Consider the following 11404-nt stretch of genomic DNA (forward strand, 5'->3'; position numbering starts at 1 on the left):
TCCTACAGATACAATAGGGCCTTCAATGTCAGTGCTCGGGCCCTAATTATAATAATAATAATAATAGTAATAATAATATATACCACAAATGACTGATCAAAGTTTGAGAATCGATTTTCGAGCGTACAGATCTGCTATCAGAAGTATTGATATTTTAGTTTGAGAATGGATTTTGGAGCGTACAGATCTGTTATCAGGAGTATTATATTTCAGTATCAATGTTTCCGTATTGATCCTTTCCCACTGGAGAACCCGGACCTGGAGTTGCTGGTTCCAAACCGGAACTTTTATTCACTAACTTTATCCCAACGTGAGGAGCCAGGACTGAGTTTTCCAGATCTGTTGTTCCTTTTATAAACGTTTTTAACGAGGAAGTAAAAGCAGCGAATCCCCGGAGAGCTGGAGTCCTGGAGCTGCATCACTGAACACATTAGAGCAGATTTGTTCATCAATCTCCAGGTTTATGAACTAAACTGAGCAAAGTTTGTCCTGGTTATTAATTCAGGAGACGGTTCAGAGAGAAGAGCAGGATGGAGTTTATGATCTGAGGTCGTTAAATATCAGACTCTGAAGAGGAAATCAGTTACAGGACCATCCTGCTGAGAAACGGAGACTCAGACCACATCAAAGATTAGATATATATATATATATATATATATATATATATATATATATATATATATATATATATATATATATATATATATATATATATATATATATATATATATATGTATATATACCTGTGTGTACAGTATGCAGTGTGTATATGCAAATATCTTCAATGACCAAAATAAACTACTACCATAAGCTAAGTTAAGATAAGATAAGATAAAAAGTCGAACTGTCAAGATTAATGTTGAAGTACAATCTTGAGACAAAAGTCGAAATGTCGAGAAAAAAGTCAAAATTTCGAGAAAAAAAAGTAGAAATATCGATATTAAAAAGGAAAGGAAAAAGGAAGAAAAAAAGAGGAAAAAAAGAAAAAAAAGAAGAAAAAGATAAAAAATAAGAAAAAAGAGAGAAAAAAGGGAAAAAAGAGGAGAAAAAAAGGGAAAAAAGAAGAAAAGGAAAAAAGAAAAAAAGAAGAAAATTAAAGAAAGAAAAAAAAGAAGAAGAAAAAGATAGAAAAGAAGAAAAAAGAGAGAAAAAAGGGGAAAAAGAAGAAAAAAAGAAGAAGAAAAGGAAAAAAAGAAAAAAACAAGAAAAAAAAGAAGAAAAAGATAAAAAAGAAGAAAAAAGAGAGAAAAAAGGGAAAAAAAGAGGAGAAAAAAAGGGAAAAAAAGAAGAAGAAAAGAAAAAAAAGGAAGAAAAAAAGAAGAAGAAAATGAAAAAAAGAAAAAAAAAGGAAAAAAAGGTCAAACATTTTTGAAAAAGCTCCAGGAGCCGCATGTGGCTCTAGAACCGCGGGTTTGCAACCAGTTCAATGAATCAAACATAAAACAATGATGTTCTGAAAGGACAACGTAACACAAATCTACATAATGAATTAAATAAAACAATCAGAGGTTTAAGATGGAGATCTGGAGTATTTTGATAAACAATATCTGCATAATCAACAAGTGGTAGAATGAGTTGAGAAATGAACCTTTTTCTGACAGGAAGTGAAACAGTTGATTGAACGGTAAAGTGAAGCGAGACGGCCATGTGCTTCTTTAACAGTATCATTAATGTGAGGTAGCAGAGATAGATGTGACAGCCATGTGCTTCTTTAACAGTATCATTAATGTGAGGTAGCAGAGCTGCAGGAGTTAGTGAGTTGTGTCTGAAAGCTGAATGAATCCACCGTCTGCTGCAGCTCGCCCTCCTCCCTCTTTAGTTTGGGTGTTTGGTTGTTGGTCCTGGAGCTGCTGGTAAATAAAGTAAATGTGTCTGCAGTGGGAGCGTTGCCAGCTGGACAGACGGACGGATCCGCCCTGATTATCTTCCCCCCCCACGGGACCGAGACCCGGGTCCAAGGAACTCAAGTTCCAGCTGCCCTGCTGTCGCTGGACAGACGGAAACCAGAGCTGCCAAGTCCTGGTCCAGCCAAGTCCTGGTCCTGGTCCAGGTCCAGGTCCAGCCAAGTCCTGGGGACGGGGGACCTGGACCTGGTCCTGGTTGACCCCAGTGGCGACTGGTGATGAAAAACTTCGGGGGGGGCACTGGCGAGTGGGGATTACAACACAACTATAAACTCTACTTGAACATAAATGTTGCTCTCCTCTCCTTCAGGCCAGCACATTTTTCAATGACTTTCTGATTGAAATCTGTCATTTCATAAACAAGTCTCTTTTCCATGGAGAGCATGGCCAGTGCATTCAGCCTCTCCTGGTCCTGGTGTTTCTGGGAAAGGTTTTCACTCTTTTCAAGGTTGAGAAGCCTCTCAGCTTCAGCTGTGGTCGTGGGTGATGACGATCTTTAAAAGAGGGACAGTTTCTGAAAAGACCTCTGCAAGATTGTTCTCCATGAACAGCTTGAATAAGTCGACTCCAAAACACCACAACATCCTCTCATGAAATTGTTATTTTGTAATGAAACAATCGAATGTAGTTTTTCTGCTGCCATTGAATGTACCAAACTAACTTACGACTGAAAGTAATAAACTAACGTTCCAAACTAAAATACCAAACTAAAATACCAAACTAACGTTCCAAACTAACGTACCAAACTAACATACCAAACTAACGTTCCAAACTAACGTTCCAAACTAACGTACCAAACTAACGTACCAAACTAACGTTCCAAACTAACGTTCCAAACTAACGTACCAAACTAACGTACCAAACTAACGTTCCAAACTAACGTACCAAACTAACGTACCAAACTAACGTACCAAACTAACGTTCCAAACTAACGTTCCAAACTAACGTACCAAACTAACGTACCAAACTAACGTACCAAACTAAAATACCAAACTAAAATACCAAACTAACGTTCCAAACTAACGTACCAAACTAACGTTCCAAACTAACGTTCCAAACTAACGTTCCAAACTAACGTACCAAACTATCGTACCAAACTAACGTACCAAACTAACGTACCAAACTAACGTTCCAAACTAACGTACCAAACTAACGTACCAAACTATCGTACCAAACTAACGTACCAAACTAACGTACCAAACTAACGTACCAAACTAACGTACCAAACTAACGTACCAAACTAACGTTCCAAACTAACGTTCCAAACTAACGTACCAAACTAACGTTCCAAACTAACGTTCCAAACTAACGTTCCAAACTAACGTACCAAACTAACGTACCAAACTAACGTTCCAAACTAAAGTACCAAACTAACGTACCAAACTAACGTTCCAAACTAAAGTACCAAACCAACGTTCCAAACTAACGTAATAAACTAACGTACCAAACTAACGTTCCAAACTAACGTTCCAAACTAACGTACCAGACTAACGTACCAAACTAACGTACCAAACTAACGTACCAAACTAACGTTGCAAACTAACGTTCCAAACTAACGTACCAAACTAACGTTCCAAACTAACATACCAAACTAACGTGAAATGTTGTTTCTTGTTCTGTACAAGCTGAAATAAAGAAAGATTCATTCATTGGGAAAATTTTGGGGCCTCACTACTCGCACACCGTTACTCGAAAAATTCTAAACCGATTTAGAAAGTTGTAGGCCCTGAATTTAACTACAGTCCTGTGGATTTTCAGAATGAAATAGTTTTTGCACAAAGTGCAAAAACATTTCCAAATTTCCAAACTAATGGGGAACTCATTTCTGACAGGCGGGGTGTGCACAAAATTTAAACGGGGGGGGCTAACAGCCACGCGAATTCCTGCCTCGGTCTCCATGACTGCAATTTCTTCAAAAAAATCTCACTTTGTTTTCGAACTGCCGTTACTAACACATTTTAAGGAATATCTGAATAAAAATAAGATTGACAGAATCTGCTGGGTTCTGTGTCTCTCACGATGTTTTCGTTTTTCTGCTAAGAACTACGGTTTGATCACAAAGTGGAGTTATTTGAAAACTTGTCACAAGGCAAAAATCTGGGGTTTTCTCACAGCCAACCCAGAACCTTACTCATGTCTAGGTTCTGTTGCCGGGGCAACCAGAGCTCAGCTGTTGACTGATTAGGCTGACCCAGAACTGGTCACATGACCCAGTATATATATATATATATATATATATATATATATATATATATATATAATATTTTATACATATCAAATACTCCCCCTTATACACACACACACACACACCGTTATCCCGGTCCGGTTAGCAGTCCCGTTAGCGGTTCTGTTAGCGGTGCCGTTAGCGGTTCCGTTAGCGGTTCTGTTAGCGGTTCTGTTAGCGGTCCCGTTAGCGGTCCCGTTAGCGGTTCTGTTAGCGGTCCCGTTAGCGGTCCCGTTAGCGGTCCCGTTAGCGGTTCCGTTAGCGGTTCTGTTAGCGGTTCTGTTAGCGGTCCCATTAGCGGTTCTGTTAGCGGTCCCGTTAGCGGTTCTGTTAGCGGTTCTGTTAGCGGTCCCATTAGCGGTTATGTTAGCGGTCCCGTTAGCTCTTCTGTTAGTGGTTCTGCCTATTACCTATTTTCTGTAATAACTTTTGAATGGTTTGACATAGAGAGTCATGGGTGGTGTCATTTGACTCGGTATTGAGTCTTTCATCTTTATTGCTTGTAAAATGTACACAAATTTGCAGCAGCCCGCCGTGGCACTCTCGAAATTTCTGCGAGGAAATTGTCTAGTTTTATTTACAAAGCTATCCTGGGCCTGCTCCCCCACTATTTATGTAACTATTTCTCCAAATCCCAGAGCAACTACCACCTACGTTCCAACAAGTTTTATTTACTAAATGTGCCTAAAGTTAACTCAGAACTCGGTAACCACTGCTTTAAGTACGCTGCACATGTTGCCTGGAATGCACTGCAAAAAACTCTAAAGCTAAAGGAGCTCATCAATCTTGGAGCTCTGAAAACTCGTGTTAGAGAAATTGGAGCAGCTTTATATCGTACTTGTTTCTGTTTTTAACGTGAATCCAGAGCCTTGTAATTGTTGTAATTTTTGTTGTGTGACTTGTGTGTCTGCAATTGTAATTTATTTTATGCTGCTGTCTTGGCCAGACTTCCCTTGAAAAAGAGGTAATTGTGTCTCAACGGGACTGACCTGGTTAAATAAAGGCGAAATAAAAAAAAAATTTGGCCATTGAAACCTATGTATTTCAGTCTGCACAAAACACAACTCTGAATAAACCCAGTATGGGATGTCAGACACATTTTATGAGTGCACAGAAGTGATAATTACTTTTTATTATGTAATTTATGTGTACCGTGTTCATATTTTTTCCTGTAATTTTAATGGGGGCGGGACCCTAGCGCCCCCTAGTGACAAGCCACCACTGGCCGACCCTCCAGTGACTCAACACAACTCCATTACCGAGCACTTCGGAGTAAAGCTGCTTTCTTCAAGTTGCTTTTCTTGTTTTCTTCAATGAAAATGCTGGCCATGTGACGATAGACCGGCACTTCACTGCTCAACATGTACAAATATAACTGATCAGGGGCCTCATCTATAAAGCTTGCTTGCGCACAAAAAGGGCCTGAAAGATGCGCAAGCACCTTCTACGCAAAGGTTGGGATCTGAAAAGAAAAAACTAACCGAAAAATCTGCGTATCCCTACGGCAACCCCGACCCTCCCGTAGGAACTTACTTAAGATATGGGGAACTGGCGACGCAGATTCATGTCATACTCTTAATAATGTCATCACATATCAGACTTATAATATAATAGCGCTGATCGTGTCCCTCTGTGTTTGAAGCTCAGCGTCAGTCAGGACTCGGGTGCTGGTGCTGCTGCTGCTGCCGCGGTGCAGGACACGCCGGGAACCTCCTCACACCCACCACTTCCAACCGCAGAGTGACTGAGGACAGAACAAATGAGGGGCTCCTCTACGAAGCCCCTAAAGGGACACAGATTTTTTTTCATATATATTATGAGTTTTACGCGCGCGTGAAACCTTTACATGCGGGTGTAAGCCTAAATTATGGTTCCGCGTTAAAACGACGTTGGTGACTCGGAACCATAAATCAGCTCTGAGGGGAGACGGGAGGGGGAGCGGGGCTGCAATTACATGATTTGCAATTACAGGCTGAGCCACCGTTAGTTTTTAAACTGTAAAAAGTGGGGGGGACAAAAACATGATTTTGAAAAGATGGGGGGACATGTCCCCTCTATTGCGCCGGGGAACTCACGGCGTTTAGCGCAGCAACGGCGTGCTGACACTCACTCGCTTTATTTTATACTATTTATATACTATTTCTACTTTTACTGTCACCACCAAATAATGTGGTTTTCCTGCCTCCACCTCATCCACAACATCTAGGTCTAAGTCTGTGTGAAATTTAGTGGCACGCGTGCTCGACACGTCTCATTCATCCCGACGCCAAACAGGCTGCAGGAAGCTGCTGCGCATGCTCAGCAGGCTCATTCATATGCAAATACTGTCATGAACTACTTTGCATTGCCCATTTATGGTATGAAGTGGGCGTGTAGAGGGCGGGATATGAGGCGGATTCAGCTGTGCAACCTTCCAGCTGGACTGTGATTTATGATGCCAACATTGCGTGCAAGTGTGCGTGCACACGGTTTTATAAATCCGGATTTTTTTTTGCGCCCGCCATTTTCGGTTTTTGGGTGTACGTGCACTTTTAGTGTGGATCCTACACACTCTTTTATAAATGAGGCCCCTGCTCCCGACTTTCCTGCTTCACAGTTGAAGTTAAACTCAGCTACAACATCCTGATGTTTTTTAGAAACATCATATTCAATCAGACACCTGAATATTTCTTCACTAATGACTAAATACTAGAGACAGACGTAACCATGACAACAGAAACACCTGAAACCTCCAACTCTAGAACTAATCAGTTATCTATCGATCAATAATGTCCTGGAACTCTTTAACTCCTCACATGTCTGACTCACAAACCTAATTAACTTCTAAAAAACCACTTAAGGCTCTAACGCTGCAGAACAAACGACTGGGAATTTATTATTGATATTGAAATGAGTAGAATTATTATAACGAGAGCAGTGACTGAAAATACATGACTAATGTACGGTATTATTAGTGCTATTATAGTGTATTAGTATAATTATAGTGTTATTAATATATTATGATATTATGCATATATAAGTGGGCTATCATTTTAGTTTTTATTAGTTTTAGTTTTAGTTCATTCTCCTTTTAGTTGTATCAACTTTCAGTCGACTAAAAGTCTGAGATTTTTAGTCTTATTTTATTTTATGTAATTTTTAAGTTAGGTGGGTTTCCTTTATTTTTTTCTCTCTCTCTTTTTAGCAACATTGTCATATTTTTTTTCTTTGAATCAAAAAAAGAATACGACTATCTGAGTTTGACGACAGATATTTTGTGTTATTTTATAACTTTGTTGTAGTTTTTTGTTTTTGTTTGTATTGTATTATTGCATTAATTGAAATGTGATTTCTTAGGAAAAAGGGACAGATAAAATAAGTTTATTCTTCTTTCTGTTCCCTTTCATTCAAGGAAAGAGATTTGTTTCTAATTATATTGAACTGTTTTGTTTTTCTTTTAATGAATGAAACAAAGAAATAAAGAATCTAATGAGAGAATCCATCATCATTCTCTCTCATTGACTTTTCTCTTTATGTTCATTTCTCGGAAAGACACTTTTCTTTTTCTCCTGACTCTATTTTGTGCTGATTTATTGTGTTGGATCCTGCTCTAATTAGCTCTGCTGCTAATTAGCTCTGTTGCTAATTAGAGCAGAGCTGCTTATCTCATAATTCACTCAAACTCAAACTTCCTCTGGTGTTGAATATTCTGTACCAGCTGGATTAAAAACACCAGCAGAAATAAATTAAATTCTGTACCTGTGGATTAAAAACAGGAGCAGAAATAAATCAAACCTCCTGCAGCTTCAGGTGAGACTGAAATTAACTCTTTTGTTTTCTCAGTAGAGAACTCGTCTCTACAGGAAACACAAATACATCAGTGTTTCTTCCACTGATTCTTCTGTCGGAAAACAAGATGAAATGAAAAGTATCTGGTTCTGACTGAGAAGAAAATCAAAGCAAACGGGAGGAAACAGAAATGCTTTTAGGGTCAGTTTGGAAGAAGAAAGGATGGAGATACCGGCCCGTCTCTTTGAGGTTTACACGTTTTCACAAAAACAGATATTTCCCCCTCTACGTTTATAAAAATCCCATCATTTCCAGGAACCTGCATAAATATCTGTTAAGGTGCTATGAGCAGCCAAACCTACAGGGGGCAGAGTAACTAGGGTGGCCATACGTCCGGATTTAGGCCAGACAGTCCGGGATTTAAATGCCTTGTCCGGCGTCCTGCGCAGCCTCAAGCCAGACATTCATTCATCCTCCTTTTTGGAGTTGCAAAGGCAACCCTGCAAATCATCCAATGATGTAAGACTTTTGTAACCCAAGGTTGGCCTGGTGAGCAGTGAGCAGGTGAAAGCAGGTGAAAACAATTGCCAATCAGTGTGTGTGTGTGTGTGTGTGTGTGTGTATATATCCGGGTCAGCCTGGGGTCACTTCCTCTTCCTGCATCCACTTGGTGATCAACACTGGGCTGGTGCAACGTGGGCAGACGGCGACCTTAATAGCACTTTGAAGGCACTTTAAAATGCAAGATATGCAGCTATCAGCGGTGAGCTACTTCTCTTATTTTTGACTCTAAGTCATACAATGTCTTGTTGAGCTGAACTCAAGCTTTTAAAGGTGCTAACGACCCACTAGTATAAACAATTAGCAGTTAGCATTAGCATATGAAAGCTCATTGAAAAGATTTCATTATTTGATTTTGAGTTGTAATTTGATTTGGCTTTATATTTTAGCCCTGAACGACTGAAGGTTTGTTCTTTTGTTCGTGAATTGTGTTTTGTGGCACTGTGTTTTGTGGCACTTTTTTTTTGGTTAACTTTTGGCTTTATTTAAAGCCATTGTAACAGCACTTATAGTGGTTTTACCTATGACATTTGGGTAAATGTTGCCATTTTTTTGAGAATTTAAGATAAAAAAATGTTGTACAACTAATGAATTTTGATTTAAGAGATATTGATTGCTCTTTTCTGACCTGTTTCAGGTCAGGTTTTTTTAGTTTAAACCCTTTGGATTTGGACAAAAAAATCCCTCTACAATCTTTGATGGCGAACTACCTTGGACTCAGTTAAACCTCCACAACTGGTGGTAGGATCAACCTTTTTTTTTTGAACTGGATGAAGATTACTCTTGTTCCTTGATTCCCTGGACAAAAGGACTTAAAAAAAGGAACTCTAAGGAAGAGAACGTTCCAAACCCAGACATTGAGATTTGTGTGTTTACTTTTGTTTTATTTATTGTGTGAATTTCAAATACAAATCCTTATTTTCAAACTTAAGTTGTGTCTGTGGTTTTCATAAAAATTGGACTCCTCATTGAACCTTCACTTTAAGTGATTGGTTTAAAATATGATTGGCTAAACCAAAGCGGTGTCCCTCAATATCCTGATTTCTCATTGGTTGAAAAATGTAAACGAGCCACCCCCTGTTCCCATGTGTCTTGTTTCTAAATGTTAGCATGCCGAAAAGATGGACTTCGTTCAACGCGGAATGGTCAAAGGAGCATACATTTATAAGCAAAAGTAGCAAAGACGATCTGCATGCTTATTGCACACTGTGTCGCTGTGATGTGGATGTCAGCACACACAAGGCAAGGCGGCTGTTGAGAGGCATGCTGGCACAGAGAAACACAAGAGCAACAGACGGGCTGCGGGCACCTCCTCCCTGCGGTTGTTTCTCCGGGAGGCGTCATCTCCTGAAGATGACAAGATATCCGCTGCAGAACTTTGTAAAGTGTATCATGCAGTCAAGCATCACCAGTCATACAGGAGTGTAGACTGTGGAATTAAAGTTGATAGAGAGATCTTCAGTGACTCATCTATAGCCAAAGGTATGACTTGTGGAAAAACAAAAGCTAAGGCTTTGTGTGAGAATGTCTTAGCGCCCTACTCTGTACAAATACACACAGACTACATCAAAGAAAAACAATCTGCCTTTTTCTGTGGCAACCGACGCATCAAACAAAGGTACGACCAAGTGTTTTCCAGTTGTACTGAGTACAACTGTATTTCCACTTTGAGGAAGGCGTGCAACATGCACTGTTAGGCCACGTTTCCACGTAGCCGGGTATTTACAAAAACTGATATTTTCCCCTCTACGTTTTCAAAAATGTCGTCGTTTACACAAGATCGTTTTCAAAATCTCTTCGTTTACACGAATCCGCATGAATACGCTGTTAACGTCACGCCAGCCAATCAGAATCCTGGAAAAAACATCAACAAATGACACGTGTAACTTCCAGTTAAGGCTGAATTATGGTCCCCCGTTACACCAACGCAGAGCCTGCGGCGTAGGGTACGCGGCGACGCACACCGTACGGTGCGCATCGCCGCGTACCCTACGCCGTAGGCTCTGCGTTGATTTAATGCGCGACCATAATTCAGGCTTTACTTCCAACACGGAACGAGAGTCTGAGAGAATTTAAAACGGGTAAAATAAAAGAAAATATTGACGGTGGCCAAACAAATTGTAAACACAGGTCGCACTCATGACGCTGCTGGTGACGTTTCTGTCGCATAATGTCACGTAAATCTCCGTTTTCCTCCGTTTTCTATTTAGAAAACTGAGTTTTTGAAAATCTCCACTTTGGCCGAAGTTTTCAGAAATTATCGTTTTTGGTGACTTTGAGCTCCGTTTTCGTGTAAACGAACGACCAAAACGCATGAAAACGCCTCCGTTTTTGTTCCGTGTAAACGGGGCCTTAGATTTTTACAGTGACAGCAACGAAACGTCAGAGGCTATAACAAACCAGCTGCTGGCTAAACTGGAGAAGTCTGGTCTAGATGTGCAAAACATGTCAGCTTATGCAGCAGATAACGCCAGCGTCAACTATGGAAAACACAACAGTGTTTATCAGAAGCTGAAACTGACACAAAAAGATGTGTTACCTGCAAACTGTTTAGCCCATATTCTCCACAATGCAACACGATATGCAGCAGGCAAACAGGATTTTGATGTTGAAAATGCTGTACTCAAGATTTACAGCCACTTTAGCATGTCAGCAAGCAGAACAGCACAACTGAAGGAATTCTGTGAGTTTGTGGAAGCAGAAGAATGCAATCTGCTGCGGCACGTCGTGACAAGATGGTTGTCCCTGCTTCCATCTATTGACAGGATGCTGAAGTACTGGAAGCCTCTGACCAGCTACTTTCAGAGTCAAGGTGAAGAGGAATGCAGCAAGATTTAGTGGAAATGCTTTGGAGAACCAAACACTGAGGTATCTGAGACATATTTCCTTTTCCTCAGTCACATCCTGAAACTGTTCTCAGACACCATTGAAGCACTTGAGGCCAAGT

This window comes from Cololabis saira, chromosome 15 (assembly GCF_033807715.1).
Source record: "Cololabis saira isolate AMF1-May2022 chromosome 15, fColSai1.1, whole genome shotgun sequence".
NCBI classification, from domain to species: Eukaryota; Metazoa; Chordata; class Actinopteri; order Beloniformes; family Belonidae; genus Cololabis; species Cololabis saira.